This window comes from Petaurus breviceps, unplaced genomic scaffold (assembly GCF_028583685.1).
Source record: "Petaurus breviceps papuanus isolate PSGF00001 unplaced genomic scaffold, PetGlider_PUasm1.0 90686, whole genome shotgun sequence".
NCBI lineage: Eukaryota > Metazoa > Chordata > Mammalia > Diprotodontia > Petauridae > Petaurus > Petaurus breviceps.
This window is the reverse complement of record NW_027187309.1, coordinates 10977559-11000273: the sequence shown is the minus strand read 5'-3', so window position 1 is coordinate 11000273 and position 22715 is coordinate 10977559. Positions and strand designations below refer to the sequence as shown.

The 22715-nt window shown below is 34.8% G+C and overlaps 1 protein-coding gene across 10 annotated transcripts in view; it reads left to right on the top strand.

The window, feature by feature from the left end:
• PLCB4 (phospholipase C beta 4) overlaps positions 1-22715 on the top strand; it is a 537045-nt gene that overhangs the window by 160236 nt on the left and 354094 nt on the right. Inside the window, exon 3 of one of the 10 annotated variants that reach the window (XM_069065421.1) lies at positions 5377-5446. The exons of the other annotated variants lie outside the window; for them this stretch is intronic. The gene's annotated coding sequence lies outside the window, so the exon portion shown is untranslated. The remainder of the gene's footprint in view (positions 1-5376; positions 5447-22715) is intronic. 10 annotated transcript variants of the gene reach the window in all.

The following is a 22715-nucleotide window of genomic DNA, read 5'->3' as shown; positions in this document are numbered from 1 at the left end:
TTTCTTATATAGGGGGCAAGCTTTTTCTTTTTAATTTTTGCAACATTTATTTTTAAATCATTTTGTGATTGTTGGATTTCCATATTCGTTATTATAGTCATGTTTATTGTTTTCTTGGTTTTGCTTAGTTCACTGTGCATTGGTAGACATAAGCTCTCATGTGCTTCTCTGCAGTTTTCATTGCAAGTGTTTTTTTTTAATGGAACAGTAGTATTTTATAACCACATGTACTACAATTTGTTCAGTCCTTCCCTAACCCATAGGTATCTAATTTGTGTCCAAGGCTTTGCATCCCCCCAAAAATATTTATACTTATATATATATATATATATATATATATATATGTATATGTAGTCTCATTTACGGTACTTATCCTCTTTCTCTTCCCTCTCCCTCCCTTCTGTTCTCTCCCCTTTTCTTCCTCCCCCTCCTTCCTTGTGTCCTTTCCTATTTCCAATTCTCTTCCTTTCTCTTCTTCCCTTCTCTTCTTCCTTTTTTTTTCTTTTCTTTCCCAATTTGCAGGGTTTGAGATGAAATTCCAGTGTGTTTTAAATTGCATTTCTCTAATTATTTCTGTTGCAGTATTCTTCCAACTTGTTAGGAATACTTCCCAATGCTTTTGAGAACTATTTGTTCATATCCTTTGAAAACTTATATAATGGGATGTCATAGATTGATTAATTGTTTATACAAACCTTTTTTTTTTCAGTAGTGAAAATGTAAACCTCTGATCCCACTTCTGAATCTTTTTGTGACTTTAGAAACAATATGATCTAAGTTAAGAAATTTTGCTATAGATGGAAATTATGGAGGATCTGGATTGTACTTCCTATTGTTTTATGAATTACAAGGGTGAAAATAAAGAAGGGGGTATGTAGACTAATTTCATTGGCACCATAACATTTACCATGTCACTTTTATACAACTACGATATGAAATCATCTAGTTAATGAATACCAAATGTGTTACTATTGCATATAACCCAGTTCTTTTCTTCACTGGCAAACTTGTAAATCTGGCATATGGCAGCCAAAATGTTGGAAATGTGTTAAAAAAAAAAGCAGGAAACCAGAATCCTTGTTCACCTTCTATCTCCACTTTGAACTATCTGAAATCCACTCTTATAAACCTTAGCATCTGAAAGGTATAAGAGAAGGAGGCCATACTTGGCCTGCTTGGGTGATCCCATCTTCTGTCTTCCCTCATAACTTAATCCCATCTCCCTGCATTCTTCTATTTGCTCACCTCTTTCCCCTCCAAACTTAATTTAAGTTGCCCTCCTTAAAAGATATGAACTCTAAGATGGTTTATCACTTCCTTCCCAGATTTGTAATTATTTCTATTGCAACAGCCAGGACCTCCTTACTAGATAGAATCAGATCCAGGGGAAAAAATGTTACCCTGATCATTTTTTTTCTACTTTTTGAAAGGTAAAATACCAGCAACAGACATCAAGAATTTATTGATAGTTCTGCTTTTAGCAGAGACCTTACTGCTTTATCTATAGAATGGGGACAATAATATCTTGCTTGTCTAAAAACAGAGTTACTAGACAGGATGATCTCTCATTGACCCCATCCCAGCTCTATAATCTATAAAATGAAATATCTATATCAATTCTATAACTTATGAAAAATAAGGTGAGGAAAATTATTATTAAAATAATAATTAAAACCAGTAAACCCTCTGTCTTGATATCAGGGAAAACAAAGTATAATCAAACTTATTTTGGGACATTTTGTTAGGTTATGTTTAATTTGCTTGGTATTTGCCCAGTTCCCCATTTCATTTTTTCTTTGTATATCACACTTCATAAGAAGTTTATTCCTGCTTCATCTTGGACAGGAAATGCTCAGCATGATGTACTTTGACTTTGATGTCAAATATAGCTAGTGGTGGAAATCTTTCAGTTTCCCAGGGATGCGACATCAATCCTAGGAGTGAATCTTTTAGCTGAATATGTTAGCTCAATAGGAAGATGCTGTAAAGTGATGTTCACAAATCTCAGTGTTCCACTTACGAAAAAACAACAGCTTTCTTTCCTTTATAAATACAGTTAGTGGCGAATGTAAACCAAAACCTGAACATTCTCTTGCACTCCTCTCCCCTTCCAATCCAAGTAAGACTGGGTTGCCTCATACCCCCAAAATCTTCTGGAACTAATAGTTGATGTGCTATAGAATCCTTATTCTCTTCCTTGGTCATCTGAAAAACCTATAGGCAACAATGAAAGGCCCTTTGTTTACAATCCGGAGAAATCAGGCAAGGGGGTCGTCTGGTATTAAACTTTTACTTCACCCTCCCTTCCTCCTCTTCCTTCATCACCTTTATTGTCCTATTCTGACTTGCTTACCTCAGTACATGTTTTCAAAAAATCAGTACCTTCAGAGGATCCTGAGATAGAAAGGCTGCTTCTTTATCATGAGCATTTTCTCATTTTCTCTCTTTGGTGTATGATTTCTTTGCTAACAGCCTTGTCTTTGCTAGAGTTTTCTTCAAGTAGTACAATATTTTTACTAGGTTGTTTTTAATCCACCAGGCTTATGATTTCATTGTCATAGGGATCACCTGGTGAGGAATCTCCTCCTCATAGTGCAGGTTAGTTAGTACCTATTGTGCAACTTAGAGAATTGTCTGAGACATCAAAAGGTTAATTGATTTGCCTAGAGTCACAGAGATCATGGTAATTATAATAATAATATTAGTTGATATGTTCATAGAGCTCTTTGCTCTCAACATTGTGAAATAGGTAATTTAACTACCCATTGTCCTCCTTTTCCTTTCCTTCCTTTTTTTTTATTTTTAAAGGCTGAGTTTACCTGTCTCATTTGAACTTGAAGTATGGGAGCTACTAAGGGGTCAATCCTACTCCGATCCCTATGGGAGCTTGACCTGCTCTGTTTTTGACGTGGACCAGTTTGCCCCTCATTACACAACCTGGTAGCTGCCTCTCTTCCCCTCTACCCTGCCCTGCCTCACCTCCTACCCCCAGTCTGGAGGGCTCACACTATTAATGCTGAACTTAGTGTGGAAACTAGTAGCCTTAACCCAGCCACTACATCTCAGAACTATTGAGATGAAAAGACCTATTACTCCCAGCCTCCACAGTGATCACAGGCCTGTGCTACCTGTACATTTGAAAATCCCATTTTTCAGATGAAGAAAGAGACATATTTAGAAAAGTTGAGTGATTTGACCAGGCTCATATGGCTATTAAGTGCCAAAGCGGGTACTCAGACCATGGTTTCTGCTTCCAAGACTTCCTTCTGTAGTTTTATCAGTTACTGGAAAAAACAGATTAGTGGATATCTCTGACAAAATCTTAATTTTTAATATTGTAATTTCCTCATTTTGTTTTGAACATGGATAGCAGTTTTTGAGTTGAGAAGAGACAGGCACTAAACTTGGGAGAAGAATCACTATCTTTGAGTTTGAAACCTAAATGAGAACCATAGAAAAGTGGCAATTCAGGTACATAGGACTGACAACTTTTGCCCTGAGTATAAAAGACCAAAGAGTGACTACTTGAATGGCAGTTATCCTTAGAAAGAAGAATTTTCCTTCTTTGTGACATGTTTGTATAGAGTGATTCTTTTAGAATTTTATGGGGATTGTTGCAATAAAATAGCATCACACTGTGAACCATAAATTCTTTTAGACTTTCCAAAATAAAACAAACATGGAATTTGCCAATGGAATATCTTTGCTAATGAAGACTAGGCTTAATTTGCATCCACAGATTCAAACTCAGAAATTACTTTTAATTTATCTTGCATTTATTCATTGAACACCAATTTACTTACATGAATAATGTTCTGTTTAAAAATTCTGTTTTATTTATCCTCTTATTATTCCAAAAGATGGAATAAAATGACTGTAATTGGGTTTTTTGATGGTTATTATTTTTAGGTTTAGATTAAGAGGGCCAATTTTATAGCAAGAAAATCTGTGTATTTCTATCCACCAAATAAAAACTTTTGTAAAATTAAGGGACAGGGATTTAAGATGTTGTTTCACAAACTTCACCAGACTAACTCACAAGCATTAGATTAATTAAATTGTTTCATATTTATCTTTTTTTCACCCAGGTAGATGTTAAACCACCCACCTTTCTCCTTTCCCTTCCCCCTCAGCTGCACAAAGAAATCAGCTCAGTTAGTTTAGGATAGAATACAGAAGCAGGACACAGGAACACTTACTTCACAGAAGATTAAGCTGAAGCAAAGGATAATACCATTTTCAATTAAAATTGCCTGGGGAAATTAGGTAGACAGAGTATAATTACCTGGGTTGGCATTCAGCCAGGTTTCTAGAACTGAGACCCTACCCTCATTGAAAATGCTGTGGGATCTTAAATGACCACAGGCAGCCAAAGACTCTGTGTGTGTGTGTGTGTGTGTGTGTGTGCGTGTGCGCGTGCGCGCGTGCATGTGTGATCCTAGATATCTTTCAGTTTTTAGTTTTCTAGAACTGCTATTTTAAGCCAAATGATGTGATGTGAGCAGTACAAACAAATAAGACCTTATAAAACCCAGAGACAAAGAAAAAAACTATTATATAACCACATCAATTCAAAGTGAGGAGACATTGGAAAAGCCTTCCTTTTGATAATCTTTTTAAAATCACCAGTGAGACACTGATATAGGGATAAGACTGGAGGAGAATACAAAGAGCCTGACTGAAGTAAATCACCACCATCCTCCTTCCCCCTCTCTTACACATTTTAAAGACAAGTTTCCCATATGTAGGTGTCCTAACTCATTTCTCAGTGCCAACTCAGCTAGCTGGACAAATATCATCTTTCATTTGGGCCATTCTGACCCTGCCTCTTATGGAGATGAATCATTTAAAGTAAATATACTTTTAATGCAAATGTCAAGATTTAGTATTCTACTTCCTCCACACTTTTCTGGGACATTTTATAAAGACGGATAAATGAATACCTGTGACTACATTCTTACTTCTAATGTTGACAAAAAGGGCCCAATAATATGTTGTCACGTTCTGTGGCTAGAAGGAGTTAGTGGAGATGTTCAAGGTATGACACAGATAAATACAAATTCAGGTAATTGCAATGCAGTTAAATAAAAATAAAATAAAACCTTTTTCTTTGTCTGGGGAAAGACTAATTTTCTGAGGAAAAATTGAAAAAAAAAGGAAGCAATGGCTCCTTTGTGTTTCTTGACTTTCTTTTAAACTTTATTTCATTTCTTGGGCTTTAATTTCAAAGGATAGGTATAGGGACTATTCCAGTGATATAAAAACCTCCTTTGTCAATGCGGTTTGGCACCTGTTCTGCTTGACGAGTATTGCTTTTTTATTGTTCAGTCATTTTAGTCATATCTTTGTGAATCCATTTTGTTTTTTTCTTGGCAGAGATACCAGAATGTTTTGTCGTTTCCTTTCGCAGATAATTTTTCAGATGAGGAAACTGAGGCAGAGAGGGGTAAGTGACTTGGCCAGGGTCCTACAGTTAGTAAGTGTCCAAGACCAGATTTGAAATCACAAAGATGAGTCTTCTGGACTCCAGGACTGGTACTTTCTCCACTGCACCACCCAGCTGTCACAGAGTATTGCTCAGAGCACTAATATTGTAAGTGACTCACTTATATAAGATCACACAGTTAGTGTGTAATCCTATGGTTGAATATAAATCTATGTCTTCTTGGCTTAAAGGAAAAAATGAAGAGGAAGAAGTAATTCCATTTTCTCTTCCTTGCCACATGAAGAGAAATTACATCATTGTTGGTCTAACCAGGGGCTGATTCAAGCAGACCCTGTCAGCTTTCTTAGCTGATGTAACTCCTCATGTAAAGAAGCTGGGAAGCCTACTTCTGAGAGAGTTGGGATGGCTGCAATGGGAAGGTCCTTGGAGAAACTACAGCATGTGGGCAGACATTCTCTAACTGGTTTTGATCTGTTAACCACTTGGTTGAGAAAGAGCCTTTTTTAATTGACTGCAGGGTAAGAGTTTCAAAAATGACTGGGTCACATTTGCCTGACTCTCTTTACATCATTTGGTCAATCCTTTGATCAGAGTATCTAATGAGAGATGACAGTGTAAGGGGAGAGCCACTGAAACCTTCTCAAACCTAAGGCCATCCATGTAGCCCTGGGGAACATCCCTTGGTTATTGGACCCTGTGTTTATTCTTCTCTGTTCCAGGTGAAAGGGTAGCAATGCAAAAAGGAGCAGGAAGGAGGCTTGAATTGATTGCAGTAGAAAAAGAGAACCCCAACCCCTCAGACTACCGAAGGAACCTGAGGGGAGGATGTAGTCCACCTACTTCTGAACGGGAATATACTATGCTACATCAGCATTATAAGAATATCTTTATGTTTTTTTTCCTTTTCCCTTCTTAGAGAAACTAATGGGATTGAATATAGAGAAGTTCACCCTATATTCCTGGTACAAACATAAAACTAAGTCCTCTGTGGTTATTAACAGCTAGAAGGCATATTGTCCACAGATGGGGCTTGAAGTGATCTAAAGCAAAAGATACTGCTTATTGATCACTGGAAAGGTTTTATAATTTTTTTGACAGCTATCACACATCCTTGCAAAAATAAGTCATCTCGGAAATCACACATCATAGAGCACTCAGGAAGGAGATCTCAGCAGGGCGTCTGGGCACCCAAAGAGATGTGCTTGGAAAGTGCTATTTTAGAGGTAGGGGATGTGAACCATGAGGGATATTAAATGAATTGTTCAAAGTTAAACAGTGAGTCAGTGAGAGAGCCCAGAATAGAACATAATTTTCCTGATTTCAAGCCTTGGGATGAAACTGTTAAGTTGACATGTTTTGAATTTCTTGAGTGTACTGAATTAATCTTTTACTTTTTAGGATCTGAAAAACACAAATTACAGGGTATCCCCAAAGTCTTAGTGCAATTTTCAGCTACTAAAGCTGAAAACTGCATTAAGACTTTTGGATCACCCTGCATGCCATGTCCACAACCACCTTCCATGCTATTTTGAAAGTTTCCTAATAAGTCAAGTAAAGCATGTCTCTATTTTTGCATTCTATTATATGATATAGAAAGCACCATCTAAGAGTATGTCTGCAGCTTGGGTAGTCACCACTAGCAGGCACTGTTGTCTTGTTAGACAGGTGCATAGGTTTCTCTACAACCAAATAAAACCAAGTACAACCAAATTTTACTTTTTCTGAATAAAATATTAAGAAATTACAGTATGGGCAAATATTAAACAAATAGAAAGTAAATTGGATATGATGGTGATAAGGAGTAACATTTAAAAGATAACTTCAAGACAAATATTCACCAATTCATTAATAAACTTTGTATTGGTGCTAGGTAAAAGTGGCAGTGCAGTTTTTTATTTTCCTCATTTCTTTGTATCCAAAGCTTCCAGTCCTGTTCATAATCAGGCAAGGCCCCTGTAGGTTTTGTGCACTGTACGGGCTAACCTTGGTGTACTGAGGTATTATATGGCTGGGTATGTATGGTAACCTTTCTTCTAGTTAGATCATTCTATTTAAGGTTACCTTTCTCTAACTGTTGTTTGTTCACAGCAAGGCAGAATTGTGATACTTCTCTATTTATTTTTCACTTAAATGAAATTTAGTTTAACCTAGAGATGAGAGGTATCTAGCCTTTCTCCTATGCTATGATTACTGTGTTTCAGCTAGTTGAGGACAGCAATTCTCTGACTCATATGGGATTCTTTAGAGCCCTTGCAGTCTACTCTATACATAGTTAAGGATGTTTACTAGCTTCTGTACTTTTGCTAAAGCAGTAAGGTAAGTTTTATTTACTACTTTCTCTGTCCTCTACAGCCCCTTGAGTCTGTTCTCGTGGAACATTTTGGAAAGCAGCAATCCATTTGCCTCTTTTAAAAATTATAACATATTTCACTGGTCATCTGGAACCAAACTTTCATTTTAGCAGCTACTTCCTTCCATTATATATTTCACAACTGCCCCAAAACCATTTTTGTTCATTTAAAAAATAGAAATATATTTTTAGTTATATTGTTAATTTTTTCCCAATTAGGCGTAATTTTTTTAAAAAGTCATTTAAATTTTTTATGAGTTTCAAATTCTCTCTTTCCCTTCCACTTGGACTTCCTCCTTGAGAAGGCCAGAAATTTGATTTTGATGATACATAAGAAATCATGAAAATATATTTCCATATTAGTTATGCTATAAAAGAAAATACATAATGAAACAAGAAAAAATGTAAAAAGTGTGTGCTTCCATCTGTATTCATAGTTCATCATTTCTCTGGAGGTGGATCACATTTTTCATCATGGGTAATATGCAATTGTCTCGCATCTTTTTTTTTTTTTGGTCAGAGTAGCCGAGTCTTTCACAGTTGATCATTGTTACAATATTGTAGTTACTGTGTACAATATTCTCTGGATTCTTTTCACTTTACTTTGCATGAGTTATATAAATCTTCTTAGGTTTTTCTGAAACCATCCTTATTGGAAGTTCTTCTAGCATCAAATTTCTTATTCCATCACAATCATATACCACAACTTGCTCAGCCATTCCCCAATTGATGGCCATCCCCTTGATTTCCACTTTTTTCATACATATACACCCTTTTCCCTTTTCTTTGGGACACAGACTTAGTAGTGGTATTCCTGCGTCAAAGGGTGTGTACAATCTTATGTGCCCTGGCCAGGATCTCCAAAAAATGTTCTTTCTCCTTGTGGTAGCCCACTCACTGGGTGTGTGCTCACTCTTCCTTGCCCACAGCCACAGCCTTGGATCTTCTGGTCAGCACTGCTAGGCCTGGCTTCTGGAAAAAGCAGGTTGGAGGGTGGGCAGGGAATGTATTTCAGTCTTCTTCCACTCGGTCATCTGATATTTGTTAGATAAAGGTTTGTGAGGTAAACGTTCCTCAAGTGAAGTTTCTTGAGGCCTAGTCTGCTTCCTGAAAAAGCTGCTATAGGGTCTGTAGTTTGTTGATTCAGTGGAGTTGACCTGGTATCTAACACTTTGCTCAGGCCAAACCTCAGCCATGGAGGCTCTGTATTTTCTGAGGTCCTCTCAAGTTATCTTAGAAGAATAAGTGCTTTATCCCTTTATTTTTGCTACTCTGCATTCATTCCATGGAGATTTTCTGTTTGTGGAGGAAATCTGGGGAACCTGGAAATTTCTGACCTACTCTGCAATTTCCCAGGAATGTTTCAAATTATTCTCTAGAATGATTGGATTGGTTCACAATTCTACTAACAGTGCATTAGTGTCCCAATTTTTCTACATCCCCTCTAGCTATTTGTCATTTTTCTTTTCCATTATGTCAGCCAATCTGATGGGTGTGAGGTGGTACTTCAGAGTTGTTTTGATTTGCATGTCTCTAATAAGTGTTGATTTAAAGCTTTTTTTCAAGGAAAACACAAAACTGAAAAAAAATGTTTTGCAATATATGTATTGACCCTACCTTGGCATGTGGTGTGAGATAAAAGTCTGTGCCTACTTTCTGCCAAAATGCTTTCCAGTTTTTCCAGCAATTTTTGTCAGCTGTTGAGTTCGTATTCTAAAAGCTTGGATCTTTGGATTGATCAAAAACTGGATGACTGTAGTAATTTACTATAGTATATTACATACCATTGCACCACTGCATGTCTTAGTCACTCACAGATTGTTTTGATGCTTATTACTTTGAACTATAGTTCAAAATCTGAAACTGCTAGGCTGCTTCCTTCACATTTTTACACTGATTCCTTTGATATTCTTGACCTATTTTTTGAAGCTGAATTTTGTGATTATTTATCTAGCTCTAGTTTGATATAGCATTAAATAAATAAAATAACTTAGGATAGTCATTTTATGATGTTAGCTTACCCTATCCATAAACAATTAATATTTCTTTAATTGTTGACCTCTATCCATAATTATATGAAGTGTTTTGTAATTGTCTTCATATAATCCTTGTATTTTATAATGTGTATAATTATTTTAAATGGAATTTCTCTATCTTTTGATGTTTTGTTGTTAATATATAGAAATAGTGATAATTTATGTAATTTTTTTCACATCAGGAAATTTTCCTGAAGCTAATTGTTTCAACTAGATTTTCAGTTGATTCTCTAGAATTCTCCAAGTATAGCATCATATCATCTTCGGGGAATGATAGTTTTGTTTTCTTGTTGCCTATTTTGTTTCCTTCAATTACTTTTTCTTGTCTTATTGCTAAAATTAGCATTTCTAGTACAATATTGAATAATAGTAGTGATAATAGGCATCCTTACTTTACCCCTGATCTTCCTAGGAAGGCTTTAACTTTATCCTCTTTACAGATAATGTTTGTTCTTGGCTTTAGATAGATACTACTTATCATATTTTAAAAAAAAGGCTCCATTAATTCATATGCTTTCAAGTGTTTTGAAGAGGAATGGCTGTTGCATTTCATCAAAAGTTTTTCTGCCTCTATTGCATAACCATATATAAATTCTACCTGGTCAAAGTGTATGATCTTTGTGATCTATAGCAATAATCTCCTTGTTAGTGTTTTATTTGAAGTTTTTGCATCAATATTCATTAAGGAAATTAATGATCTAGTTTTTTTCTCTTTTTTGGGGGGCTTCCCCTGGCTTAGGTATCAGTACCACATTTGTGTCATAAAAGGAATTTTTGTAGGATTCCTTCTTTACCTATTTTTAGATAGTTTATATAATATAGGGATTAATTGTTCCTGAAATGTTTGCTAGAATTTACTTGTGAATCCATTTGGTCCTAGGGATTTTTTTTCTTAGGGAGCTCATTGATGGCTTTTTCAATTTATTTTTCTAAGTAGGATATTTAAGTATTCTATTTCCTTTTTTCTTAATCTAGGCAGTTATATTTTTGTAAATATTCATTATTTCACTCAGACTGTCAGTTTTACAGACATAACTGGGCAAAGTAATGCCTAATAATTTCTTTAATTTCATCTTTATTGTTATTAAATTTACCCTTTTCATTTTGATACTAGTAATTTATTTTTCTTCTTCCTATTTTAAACTAAATTAAAAAGTGGTTTGTCTATTTTTAATAAAACCAGCTCCAAGTTTTATTTATTAGTTCAATGTTTTTTTTAACTTTCAGTTTAATAATCTCTCCTTTGATTTGTTTTTTGACCCACTCATTCTTTAGGATTAAGTTATTTAGTACCCAAATAATTTTAAATCTATGCTTCCATGTGCTTTTATTAAATGCATTTTTATTGCATTATGGACTGAAAACAGTGCATGTAATATTTCTGCTTTTCTTTGGTTGTGAGGTCTAAGATTCTATTCATCTCCTTATTTCTTACTTATTTTAGAGTTAGATTTATCTAGCTCTGAGGGAGAAAGTTCAAGGCCCCCACTAGTATAGTTTTACTATTTCCTTCTGTGATTTATTTTTTTTTAAGAATGTGAATGCTATGCTGTTTGGTATTGATTTTATTCAATTTCTTATGATTCCTTTTAGGAACTTGTAGGTTCCCTGATTATCCCCTTTAACTAGGTCTATTTTTGTTTTTGCTTTATCTAAGATCATGATTGTTACCCTTTACCTTTTTTTCATCAGTTGAAGCATAATAGATTCCACTCTAGCCCCTTATTTTAACTCTATGTGTCTCTCTTTTAAGTGTGTTTCTTATAAACATAATGTTGGATTCTGATTCCTAATCCATCTGCTCTCTGTTTCTGATTTATGGGTGAATTCATCCCATTCACAGTTATGATGACTAACTATGCATTTCCTTCCATCCTGTTTTATTCTATTAATAGTTCTCTCTCTCTCTCTCTCTCTCTCTCTCTCTCTCTCTCTCTCTCTCTGTCCCTCCCTCCCTCCTTCTTTCTCTCTCTCCCTCTCCTCTTTCTAACTCCTTCCCTCCCTCCCTCTCTCCTTCACTCTCTTCCTCCTCTAAAGTCTTATTTCCCTTTGATCACTTTCTTCTTTTATATGTCCTCTTTGTTTTATCACCCTTTCCTCCAGTTACTCCTTATCTCTTCTTCCCTTACTTTCCTGTTGAGTAAAGATAGATTTCTGTTACCAATGAGTTTGTGTTATATATTTTCCCTCTTTGAGAGAGTTTAGATGTGAGGTTCAAGCTTTGCTCCTTCAAACATTTATCCCTTCATTATAAAAGCTTTTCCTTGTATGCCTCTTTTTTTGTGAAGTAGTTTTCCTTATTCTTCCTCTCCCTTCCCCCTTCTCCTAGAGCATACCTGCTTCTCATCTATCCCCTCACTCCCTATACCCATCTATCAACTTACTTTTGCATCCTCTTTCTATATACAACCCTTCTTACTGTCCTAATAATGATAAGTTCTTAGATGATACATGTATCATCTACCTATATAAATAGTCAAACAGTTTAAACTCATTGAGTCTGATGATTTCTCTTTCATTGTAACCTTTTTATACTTCTCTTGAGTCTTCTATTTGAAAAATCAAATTTTCTTTTCCACTCCTGTCTTTTCATCAGTAATGCTTGAAAGTCCTCTGTTCCTTTAAATATCCATTTATTATTTGAAGGACTATGCTCTGTTTTGCTGGATAGGTTATTCTTGGTTGAAATCCCAGCTGTTTTCCCTTCCTGAATAATGTATTCCAAATCTTCTGCTCTTTTATTGTAATACCTACTCAATTTGGCTCCATAGTATTTGCATTTTTTCCTGGCTTCTTGAAGTATTTTCACTTTGACCTGAGAGTTCTGGAATTTGGCCATAATTTTGCTGGGAGCTTTCATTTTAGGATCTCTTTTAAGAGATGTTTGATGGATTCTTTCAATTTCTATTTTACCCTCTGGTTCTAGGATATCAGGGAAGTTTTTCTAAATTTTCTGAGGTTGTCATTTTTTTAGCAAAATAGTATTCTATCACAATCATATAATACAACTTGTTCAGCCATTCCCCAAGTGAAGGGCATCCCTGTAATTTCTAATTCTTTGCCACCACAAAGAGAACTGCTATAAGTATTTTAGAATATATAGGTTCTTTTCTTCTTTCTATAATGCTGTTTGAAAATAGCCCAAGTAGTTGTATTGCTGGGTCAAAGGCTATAGATAGATTAACAATTATTAAAGCTCAATGATCTTAGAAAAACATGGAAAGACTTAAGTGAAATAATGAAGAGTGAAATGAGCAGAATCAAGAAAACACTGTGCAATAATGGCAATATTGTCTTAAGAAATATTTTGAATGCATTAGTTATTTTGTCTTTTATAAATACCTAAATTAACGATAACATATGAAGAAAGATACTCTTTGCATCCAAAGACAGACCTGATAAATAGAAGTATGTATAGAATAAATGTATACAAATATGCCTATTTGTGTCTAATGGTAGACATCTCTAGAGTGGGGAGAGAAGCAAACAAAAAATTTATAAGAAAATTTTGTTTTATATTTGAAAGGAATAGCAAATTGTGCATAATAGATTTGCAGTTTCATGCACAGTCATCTTTTATTGTACAATGTTATAGAAATGCTTGTTTAATTCCATAAATTAAAAATAAAGTTTCTAAAAAATTTTTTAAAAATTATTGCCTTATATATGCAAGGCAATGTACTATAAGATGGGAACAATATTTTTTATACAAGTTTTCATCACAAACCATTGCTGATAGGCAGGTAGTTGGTACAGGGGAAAGAATGCTGGGAAAAATCACTAAACTGGTTTGACTCTCTAGTAAAAATTTATGTTACATAACCTCAACTGGGCCCCCACTTCTTCCAGGCAATCCTTTTTCTAGTCCTGAGTTAATTCACTATCCTCTTCACTACAATGGTTTTTCAAGATCTCTTCCTCTCTTCTCAAACCTCCCATCACTCCTCTTAACCTCTCTCTGCTGAGATCCTTGCTTTATATTACTGAAAAAAATGAGACCATTCACCACAAGCTCTCTCTTCTCTCTTCTTCACCTCATATCATGCAGCTGCCTTCTGTCAAAATCTCCTCCTTCACCCCTGTCTCAAATGAAAAAACAGCCCTTCTTCTTGCCAAGGCAAACTCCTCTACATTCACAAGTAACCTCTATATATTCTATCTTCTTTAGCAGATTGCCCCATCAATTAGATGAAGTCTCTCACTTATCTTCAATTCCTCCTTATCTGCTGGCTTCCTCCTTACTGCCTACAAACACGCTTATCTTTCCCCATCTTCAAAATAAAAAACATTCACTTCCATCTATACCAACTACCTCATCCTGTATTTCTTTCCCATTTTGTGACTAACAGCCTTGAAAATGCATTCCACAATATGTTCCTCCATGGTTTTTCTTCTCACTCCCTTTTTAACTTTCTATAGTATGACTTCTAACCTCAGAATTTAATAAAACTTCTCTCTCCAAAGATAACTGATGACCTCTTAATGAACACATTTAATAGCTTTGTCTAAATCTTTATCCTTGACTTCTCTAAAAACTTTTACACTTTCCATCACCTTCTTCTCCTCATTATTCTATTTTTTATTCTCTTCTGTCTATATTTTCATGGCACCACTGTTATCTGGTTCTCCTTCTACCTATCTGAATGTACCTTCTCAATTTCCTTTGCTGGATCTTTATCCAGGACATGCTTGTTACTATCAGTAACCCAAAGGGCTTTTCCTTGGGCCTTTTTCTCTTCTCCCTGTTTCATTTGGTGATCTCATCATTTCCCATGGATTCAATTATCATCTATATTCTGATGATTCACAAATGTCCAGCCTTCACCTCTTTTCTAACGTCACAGTTTCCTGTTTGACGTATCAAACTAGATATCCTGCAGACATCTTAAAATTAGTATATCCAAAATTGAACTCATTAACTGAGTTCAAAACTGAAGCTTCCCTCTCAAAACCCTTTCTTCATTCCAGTCCATCCTCCACTCAGCTTTCAAAATGATCTTCCTAAAGCATAGGTCTAATCACATTTTCTTACCTACACCTTCCAGCTTTCCTTTCCATTAAGTAATTTCATTTGCTCCCTGTTACCTCCAGGATTGATTATAGAATTTTGCATTTGGCATTCAAATCTCTTTATGAGATGGTTAGTCTTAGGGGCGGCCAGGTGGATCAGCGAGTAAGAGCATCGGCTCCAGTGTCGGGATAACCTGGATCAAATCCAGGCTCAGATACTCAGCACCACACCCAGAAATAATAACTTGCCGTGTAACCTTGAGCAAGTTACTTAACCCCAATTGCTTAAAAAAAAAAAAAGATGGTTAGTCTTCTTATACCTTGCATCCATAGATCCTTTACAATAGAGAGGCACTAACTTCCTTGTTGTTTCTTAAACAAAACTCCATTTTCTGACTCTAGGCATTTTCGCTGGCTATTGTCCCCTGCCTGGAATGTTCATCTCTATTTCTGCTTTCTGACTTACTTTAAGTCCCAGCCAAGGTCCCATCTTCTACAGGAACCCTTTCCTGATCTCTCTTAATTCTAATTTCTTTCCTCTCTTCATAATTTCTAATTTATCCTATATATAGTTGCTTTCATGTTGTTTCCCCCATTAGACTGTGAGCTTCTTAAAAGTAGGGACTCCTTTACTTTTTTCTGTATTCTCAGTGTTTAGCTCATAGTAGTTGCTTAATAAATGTTTATTGACTGACTGGACTTAGGAAGACCTAAGTAATTTGGGCCTCATATGATTAAAAATTGTGTGACACTGGGCAACTCATTTAACCTCTATTTACCTCAGTTTTCTTATTTATAAAATAGAAACAATAATACCTCTACCTCTCAGTACCTCTCAGTGTTGTTCTGAATATAATATGAACATTTTATCTAGAAATACTTTGCAAACCCTAAAATACTATATAAATGTTAGTTATCATCATTAGCATCATCCTCATCATTATGAATTTGTTAGAATCTACATACACAACCATTTGTGTGATTAACATCTATATGTTATCAGAAAGAGTACTTTTTGAGCCCTGATATTATTGCAAGGATTGATACAATAATCAGAATTCCATCTCTGAGACATCTATAGGGCTTTTCCATTGAAAGAGAATTCTTCCTCCTATTTGGGCTCTGTACAGGAGGACATTCTCCATAGCAGTTATGGACCAATTTCAAGATGTTCTATCTGGAGACATTTGGCCAACACATCCCAAATATAGAAAGCAATCTTAAAATATTAACAAAAAGTATAACTTCAACAGTGTTATCTAAGCATTTAATTTTCTTTTGTATCTTCATAACCCCCAAAATGCATCTTTATGACCAAAAAATTCTTGGCTAGATTGATTATTGGACAATGTAGGAGGAAGAATAATGATTTCATTTTTTAAACAAAATTTATATAATTTATAGGACTTTATACATTTTCCATTTCAGTAAAATTGCTCTAATTGGACACTCGGTCCACAAAGTCCACACTGAATCCAAAATAAAATTTAGGATTGGACTTAGATGGAAATTTTTTTATTTGCCTTTTGTAGGGCAATTGGGGTTAAGTAACTTGCCCCCAAGGCTACACATCTAGTTGTTTGTGTGTGTGTGTGTGTGTGTGGGGAGTGTTAAGTGTCTGAGGCTGGAACCAAACTCTGGTCCTCCTGACTCCGGGGCTGGTGCTTTACTCACTGAGCCACTTAGCCTCCCCTTAAATGGAAATTTTAAGGAAAAGGTGAACATATGTTTGGCAGTAGCATTAATGATAATTAAAGCTGACGTTTGCATTGCACTTTTAAAGTTTGTACAATGATTTATTCACAGGTTTTCATATGATCCTCATAACAGTGTGGTTAGGCTTCACAAAATCACAGAATTTGAGAGTTGAAAGGGAAAGGACCTTGCCTTCTGGCCATCTAGTCTGATTCACACATGTAAGAAACTAATACATATGATATTCTTAATTTTATGTATGAGATAATTAACTTTGAAGTGACTAAACTCTTTGGACATGGTTACACAACTAGTAAGAATCAGAAGCTAGATTCATTCCTTGATATGTTCTTAATACAGGACAACATTTTTTCCACTATACCACATCACCTGCCTGTGGCAACCAGTAAAGCATAAAAATGTGATTAAGATCTTCCCTGAGAGCTCCTCTTTTCTTATCTCAATCTCATCCCAAAGGAGATACTATAGGTGCTGTGCCATTTCAAACAACTCTTTTGTGGTGATTGCAACTCTAGCTAATATATGCGGAAGCCTTTCTATAAGGATAAAATACAAGTGAGTTCTGCAAGACAGGAGAGTTTTCAGAATTTACAAATTTGAAAAAGCAGGAGAAGATATAAACATATTAAGATTGTATGATCAAATGTGATTATACTGGTGAAATATAAAATATATTTTAGTTTTTAAAGGTTAATTTGATATAATTCTACAAAATTTTATTTGTAAAGAATTTTACTGGGTGTTGAAGAGATATGTAGTACTTAATATGATTCATGACTTCTCAAGTTTTTTTTAGAGCATTTCTTTATTTGATTTTATTATTGACAAATCTATTCAATCCAGAAATTTTTGAATGTTAAAATATCTACCATGCTGAGAAATTTTTCTTTCTTGATCATTTGTCCAGGTTTGAATCATTTCTGAGTTTCTCCTCCTCCTCTTCCTCCCTTTCATTTAATGACCAATAATAGCCACAGTCTAAGCCTCTGTGGTTCATTGTTTAGGTTTTGAAGGCCTAGAATGAGTGTAAATAGGAATTGTTTCTGGCTAGAAACTCTGAGGGTTTTCCCTTACACAAACTGAGATCTAGGGAAAGACCTTAATTTTGAAAGGTCAAAGTCTCCTGCTGCATCCTGGGCCATTACCAGTTGTCATAACCTGTATCTTGGCACTAGACTCCAATGATTCTGGAGGAAAGAGGGAGGCTGATGACTGCGTGCAGCTCTGATTTACTCAAATCCAAGTCATGAGCAAGTCAAGACATCATGATGTCATTGGTCCTCTTTCAGAATAAAGGATGAACAGCACAACAACCACATCTGGCTAGTGTTAACTTAAGATCAAATACTAATACTAAGCCATAATGTTTCAATATTTTTTTCTGTTCAGTCAAATAGGGTACCCAGAAACATTATGTCAAAAATTGCAAGAGATGGTTTGAATCCCAGATCTGCCAAATACTACATGTATATCGTTAGGCAAAGTGTTTAATAGTTTTGTACAAATTGTTTCCCTGGTTCTTTCCAATTCACTATGCATCATTCCATATAAGTCTTTTCCAAGTTTCTTTGAAACAATAGTGTTTGCAATTTCTTATAGTATAATAGTATTCTGTTACATTCATATGCCATAATTTGTCTGTCTCTTCCCCAATTGATAGATTTCCCTTAGTTTCATTTATTAAAGCCAGTGACATTTTCATATTCATTACTGTTTTTATCATTCCATTGTAACATTGGAGTCATAAATATGCTACCATGTAACACTTCTGGAAGGTTAATTCTGTATTTTTCCTGGATGTTACAGTGTGATAATGATTCATTGATATAAAAAAGCCTTCCAGATTGCAACCAATCCTTGTCACTCCATCATGTTTCACTTATCTGTGTCTTCCCATAAGTCCTCCATAGCAGGTCTACCGAATAATCCAGGGACCTTCCATTACATCCCTTAAAGTTTTTGAATATCACTAATCAGTCAATTTCTTAGCCCTCTCACATACTATGTGACTGATTCCTCTTTATTTTTCAGTCATAAATTTCTTTGAATATATTCCTCTCATTGCTTCTGCCATGGAATTATTGTTTATAAATGTTTCAGCCTACTCCAACCCATTCTGCAGTATTCCATTGCCCTTTTAGTGATCCTCAATTTTAATTCTATGGAGATTGTATTAGCTGATGGCTCCCAGTCATCACAACGCTGGAAGAGCTCTATTTTTTAAAAATGGGCTTCTGTCTCAAGAGGAAGCTTGGGGTCATGAAAAATACTGTTCAATTTTCTAAAGGAGAAATAAGCTTCCCTTTTGTTCAATTCTGGGCCTAGCTCATTGTACATCTACAGTGTCTATTCAACATTGATGTGTTGATAGCCTACGTTTTCAGTTTTTTCCAACTACATAGCATAGTGTGGACTATAGACATTTTCCATTTGCTTGTTTTCTAGGTGGATAGTGAGGTGTTTGTGAAGTGTCCTTCTCATTTCTGCCTTCACATCTCCTATAAATGTATCCTTCTTTTTACTGATACAGCCATAACATTGGATCACATTCCCATCACTTGGCCTTTTTCCAGTAGCTTTTTGATAATTCTCTCTGCCTTGTCTCACCCTTATACTCCACCTAGCTGCTAATGTAACTTATTTAAAGTATATATGACCACATTACCCCCATATCCATTGGAAATCTCTGTTGATACATTTTTCAAGAATTTTAAATGATTTGGCATAAATGTAAGAGATAAAATGTTGGAAGAGAGCCTTTAAGATGGTATTTTTTTTCTATCAAGTCAAATTTTTTAAGTCAGAAAACTAAGAAATATCCCACTGTGCTTTATAGTGGAATTATGAATAGAACAGTAGAATTTTATAGTAGTAAGAAATAGTAGATTATTCTCTATATTTCAGTCAGTTGTGTGACTGTAAATATTTGGTCTGCTATAGAGATTTGTGTTAATGTGAACCTGACTGTTGCCTTTTCTTATCTCCATCAATGATGCTTTAATCTATGTATGTATTATGTAAAAATATTGTGTATAGGAAAGCAATTATATTAGTTTTTGGGATTCCTGCACCTTTGCTATTTTTGTGATATAATGTCCGAGGTTTTTGCTTTGTATTATTTTTATTCCTCCACAAATGTGAATATCTTCTCTTCTTTCAAATAATTTGAGAATTGATTCTTGAATGCCTTAAAATTGGATGGCCATCTAGTACATAACTTCTCTATGTAACCTTGGTATAATCCAGCTGCTATTCCCATCTTTTCTATAGTACTGTTCCCATGCTATGACAGTAATGTGGTAATAAAGTGGTGGTATAGTGAAAAACCATTATTTATAGTGCCATCTCAGCATCTGAGATGAGATGTTCATAAGGAAGGAGATTTTCTTAATGGGATAAGAAATTTAGATTTAGGAGGTCCCTTCAAAGACATCACATCCAAACTCTCTCAATTTACAGATAAGGAAACTAAGGGCCAAAGAGTTCTTTGGCCAAGATCACAGAGATAATAAATGCCAAAGCTAGGCTTTGAACTGAAGCCTGTTTATCTCTCCCTCCCTCCCTCTCTCTTCCTCTCCTTTCTTTCTCTCTTCCTGTCTCTCCCTCTATCCTTCAAGAAAAAATGAGAATTCTTGTTTGGCATTTAAGGTCTTCATAATTAGTTCAAACTTTCCTTTACAGTTTTACTGCATATCACTCCCCTTCATATTCTCTAGAATCCATCCAAACTGGCTTATTTGCTGTTCCTCACATATGGAATTTCCTTGCCCGTGCATGAATCTATCTCCCATGCCTGAAATAATCTCCTTCCTCCCTTTCACATCTTGGAGTCACTCACCTCCTTTCAAAATATAGCTCAAGTTATTTCTCCTTCTTGAAGACTTTCCTGATCCACCCATATTAGCACATGCCCCTACATTACTTCATTTTTGAATCTGTTTATATTTTACTTAAACATATATTTCAGCCTCTCTCACTCTTAGGATATAAGCTACTTGATATCAGTTTAATTTTTTGTCTTTATATCACCAATTCTTAACAGAGAGCCTAGTATATCATAAGCACTTAATAAATGTTTACTAATGTATTGATCATCTAGTCCAGGGTTCTTAACATTTTTTTTTGGTGGCATCGACCCTTTGACAACCTGGGGAAGCCTGTGGACAATTTATTACAATAATGTCTTTATAAAATAAAGTTTTTTTAATAATTTAATAATTTTTATAATTATAATAAAAATTAAAAATTTAATAATTTTATTTTTTATATTTATTTATAAAAATAAAAATTTTATAAAATAAAAAATGTCTTTATAAAATAAAACAATAGAAATATATTGGAGTGTTATCAAAATATGTTAAAAACAATTTAATGGACCTCGGGATAAGAACACTTGATCTAGTCCAATGGTTTCATTTTTAAAAATAAGGAAATTGAGACTCAGAGAGATTGAGTTGACTTAAGTCAGTGGCAGAACCAGGCCCCACTTTTAGTCACTGGCAGAACCAGGTGGTGAGCCCAGGTCCTTAGACTCTAAACTCTATTACACTATGCTTAGATTGCTGACCTCAGTCATTTCTTTACCTTTAGATTTCTAATTTGGCAAGGCATCTCAGTACAGAATGTATTGAACTAAGTTTCAGATGGACTTAATTAAGTTTCAACTCTACCCTTCAGTCATAATAATCTCCTCAATCCTGGACTGTGTTTTTCTTTAAAAAAAAAAAGTATACTTCTTGATTGGGATGCAATGGAATTCTTTGGACATTACAAGGAAAACCATTTGGAACTATGGAAAAAAGCTAGCATCTTAACTTCTTACTTGAGTTTTCAGATTTTACAACCACCCCTAGTGATTTTCTAAGTTGTTATGCCTCAGATTGATTTTCAGATAATCTTCTCCCTTCTCCTCCTTGAAAGCACCATTAGTAGTGTTGTGTCTTTTTAAAATTAAGAGTATATTGGTAATAATTTTAATTTGAGAATTGTTTGGATAATTTTATTATAATGCTTGATAGAATTGAAGATAACTTCAAATGCTCTTTTGGTTGGGAATCACCAACTAATAAGTGGTAGTATTTGGCTATTAGTTGGTGCAATGGAGAGAGTGCTAGATATAAAGTCAGGACATTTTGAGTGCAAATGTAGCATCAAACATTTACTAATTGTGTGATCTTGGTTAACTTGCTTCAGTTTTCTTATCTATTAAATAGCAATAATAATAGCACCTACCTCCCAGGGTTGTTGTGTCAGATGAGATAATATTTGTAAAGCATTTATCATAGTGCCTGATGCATAGAAGATACTATCTAAATGTTGACTATTATTAAAATGCTTTTCAAACTTCCAATGACAGCCATTAGCTATGTGATACGAAATCTAGTGACAAATTGTGTATTCTTTTGCTTTGTGTCAGCCACATTGATAAGGCACAATTATATATTTTGTTTTTAGGAAGGTTTTTATTTGGTTCCTTGTGACATTCTCATCAAGAAATTAGGATTGTAAACTCCTAGATATCAAGTCACCCCTTCTATTAAACTATTTCCATTCTAGCTCTCCATATAGCCTGCTGTTATTCATTACATATAAGTGCAGAACAATTCAATGAGAAATAACAAACAAGATCATGTAGAAAGTTATTATGTACATAGGCATCAAAGGATTAGGGGTCATCTTCAGGTTGAATATGAACCAACTGTATGATATTGCAACAAGAATAATCAATCCAGAAGTTGAGCTCTATAAAAATGAATATAAAGTGGATAAATTCATTTTCTATATTCTACATTTTTTTTGTCCTTTGAGAATGAAGTTTGAGTTTCCATGTTTACTGTTGGCTATTTAGTTCCTAGAGAAGTCCCAGAAGGGAGGAACAAAAAATGATTAGAATTTCAGGAAATAGTTTCTGTGAGGAAAGGCCAAAGAAATGATATTTATTTGGAATAGAAAAGAATAGAGACTCTTGAAGTGTATATAGCACTATTCTTTAAATATAAGAAATGATGTATCAAAATACATAATCCAGAGTACTAACTATCTTGACTATGAGAAAGTCACTAAACCTCTGAATACCTCAGTTTCCTCATTTATGCAATAAGGATAATAATAGCACCTAATTCATAGGGTTGTAATGAGGATCTTTTGAGGTAATATT